Raw genomic sequence first — 2,768 nt, 5'->3', positions numbered from 1 at the left:
AAAAAATTGTTAGGATTATATATACCTGGAGATACACAGTATCCATGTTCCCTCAGCAAGCGAAACTGAAGGGCAACTTCATAGAGGTTGTAGTTACTAAATTCACTCTTCAGGATTTGCCACATAGCGGTGTCAATCTGGTCTTCAAAGAGGTGATCGATTCCGAGATGTTGTAGTTTATCCACTAAGGACATTTTTACCACCGTGTCATTGCTGGATTTAAACAACGTACATATGTCTTCCTTCAGTTTTTTTGCCCTAAGCGTCATCCACTGCTTGGATTTCTGCAATGCAAGCATTGAACATTTTTAATTAACCAAAAGGGACAAGGGTTAGCTAGGTAAAAAAATGTCGCCAAAACCAAAAATAGTTGAAAAAATCTAACAACTCGTATCTCCAGTGAAAGAAAATGGACCAAAAGTACATGACTGTATAGAATAACCATATATCCTTTCACTGAGTCCAACTTTCCAACATATGCCAACCAAAGGCTACCCACATGTATCTTCCAATGGTGTCGATCGTGCCCAGCATATTTAATTTCAAAAGCATGCATGTGGTTTCAAGTTGCTTCCACTCAAGCATGGAGTTACACTAGATGATTTACTTATGACAATGAGTGGTGTTGATGATATACAAAATAGACATCCAAAATATGACAAATTTGTACCGCTGGATATGTGAAATATAAAGTCTGTACACATATTCAGATACTATAAGAAGTGTCGACTAGTGAAGTACACACGATAAGCAACCGGTTGACATGGATCTCTAGAGGAGCACGGATGGTAATTAGAAATGTGTTCCTACTTGGGCCCGCAAGTGGTGGGTGCATGGTGTACATTTTGGCACCTCTTGGGCTGGCCCAGCGTAGGCCGGAGTAGTAGATACTAGTACAAAAACGCATACAATAGTTACAAATAAATACCTCTGTGCATGGTGACATTTTGTGCCATAAATAGTTAGCTTTTATTATATAACTGTAACGGCGGTGGCTCATATCCAGCAAAGAAGTCAATCCATGGTGAGGGCTCGTAGCTGAATGCAGGAGTAGCAGCATTGCCGGACGCCATAGAAATTAACAGTTGCTTCTTTGTTTCATAGGTTTAGTAGCTTGGGATATAGATAGCTTTGTTTGGGGAGGAAGGAGAATGTGTGTGTGAGGCCTTTAAATAATGTCCATGCAATGGCAGGTCCATGCATATTTCTCATCGTTAGCAGCCGGCCGGCCGAACTATAAAGGCGACTACATGCACTACTAATCTACCTACCTTCCGGTTGATTATCCGGTAGTGCCTTTAGACCCACCCGATTGATGGACATAAAATCATCTATTTCCAACGTGAAGAAATCTATTTTAGCTTGCTATATTTGTGGCTTGCACTGTTCCTTAGTCATTTTGTCTGTTTTTTACTTGTCACATAGTATTGTCATGTTTATGTTCAAAATTTACATCCACATACTTGTAACCATCCTCTATATATATGAATCTTTTGTATTCATTTATTTTGAAAATTGAATATTTGTCTTATTTTTTGGCAGTTTGGATATACCTCAGATCAGAATATTCTAGCCCTTTCTGGGTGCGGTTGTTTGTTGTACATATACTTAATAGAAAAAAACTGGTTGCCAAATTTACATTCAACTTGTGTTGTAATCCAAAATATCACACTAATTTAAACTTGATAGAGCATGTAAAAATAACAATTCAAAACTATGTTAATTTGTGTAGAATGTACAAAGAAAAATAATGGACCTGCCAAAGTTAAATCAAAGTTTACTTTCAGGAATGTATTTCTTGTCGCATGTATTATATTTATCTTCATAGGATGGATTGTTGGTCAAAGACCATGGCAGCCCCTAGATTGCATCTCATAGCAGACGCACCAGGAGCATTACAGAGTTAGCTCAACGCATGCAATTGGCGTGACAATGTATAGTCAGCAAAACACTGATGCCAATTGTTGTGATCACTCATCATGCATGCAGGTCTCTTATGCATAGAGCCAATAATCCGTTGTACATCATTTTTCGATTATACTACATCAAGTTTAAGATGAATGCATGATGCGTATTAGCAGTTGGGCGAATTATACTAGATAGTCCCTCTTCTGATTTATAAGGCCCAAGTGTATCCCTAAATTAATCATTTAATCAAAGTAACACCAAATGTATATCACAAATGGTATATCTTTAGAAGTTTTCTATGGAATATTTTTATTGTGATATAATACTAGCATTATGTTGGTCGGATTGATGATTATTCAGTACATGTGGGCCTTATAAACTGGAGAATGAGTACAATGAAAATACTGCTATTCTACTACATGATTGAACTGTGTGTTGTGCTTGCTGCCGCTTCCTGCAGAGGAAGGATAGGTAGTCACATGTGCCTGCTCCACCATCAGAGACCCAGGGAGTACAAAAAAACTCTAGATAGCTAACACTAATAATTTAGGGCATGCATTCATTACCATCTTTATGCCATGTTATTAAAGTATCATAGCTTGACGGCAACTCCCCCTACCTAACCATAGCTGCCCGGTCCAAGATCTTAACTATTTTTACCTGTGCTCCATCGCCTCTACTAAGTCGTGAGGTTGGCAGATGCAAATATTATAGCTTTTATTTGAGGTCTTTTTTTTCTTGACTATGTCAACAACACCAGCGCCTTGCGAAATACTAGTTCTCCTTCTCCTTAAGTTGTCCTTCTATGTTGATCTAGTTTTCAGGATCATGTGGTCTAGTAAACAATGCTAGGGATTTTC

The sequence above is a fragment of the Triticum dicoccoides genome, chromosome 2B, assembly GCF_002162155.2.
Source record: "Triticum dicoccoides isolate Atlit2015 ecotype Zavitan chromosome 2B, WEW_v2.0, whole genome shotgun sequence".
Classification (NCBI taxonomy): Eukaryota; Viridiplantae; Streptophyta; class Magnoliopsida; order Poales; family Poaceae; genus Triticum; species Triticum dicoccoides.
Note: the sequence above shows the minus strand (reverse complement) of the source record.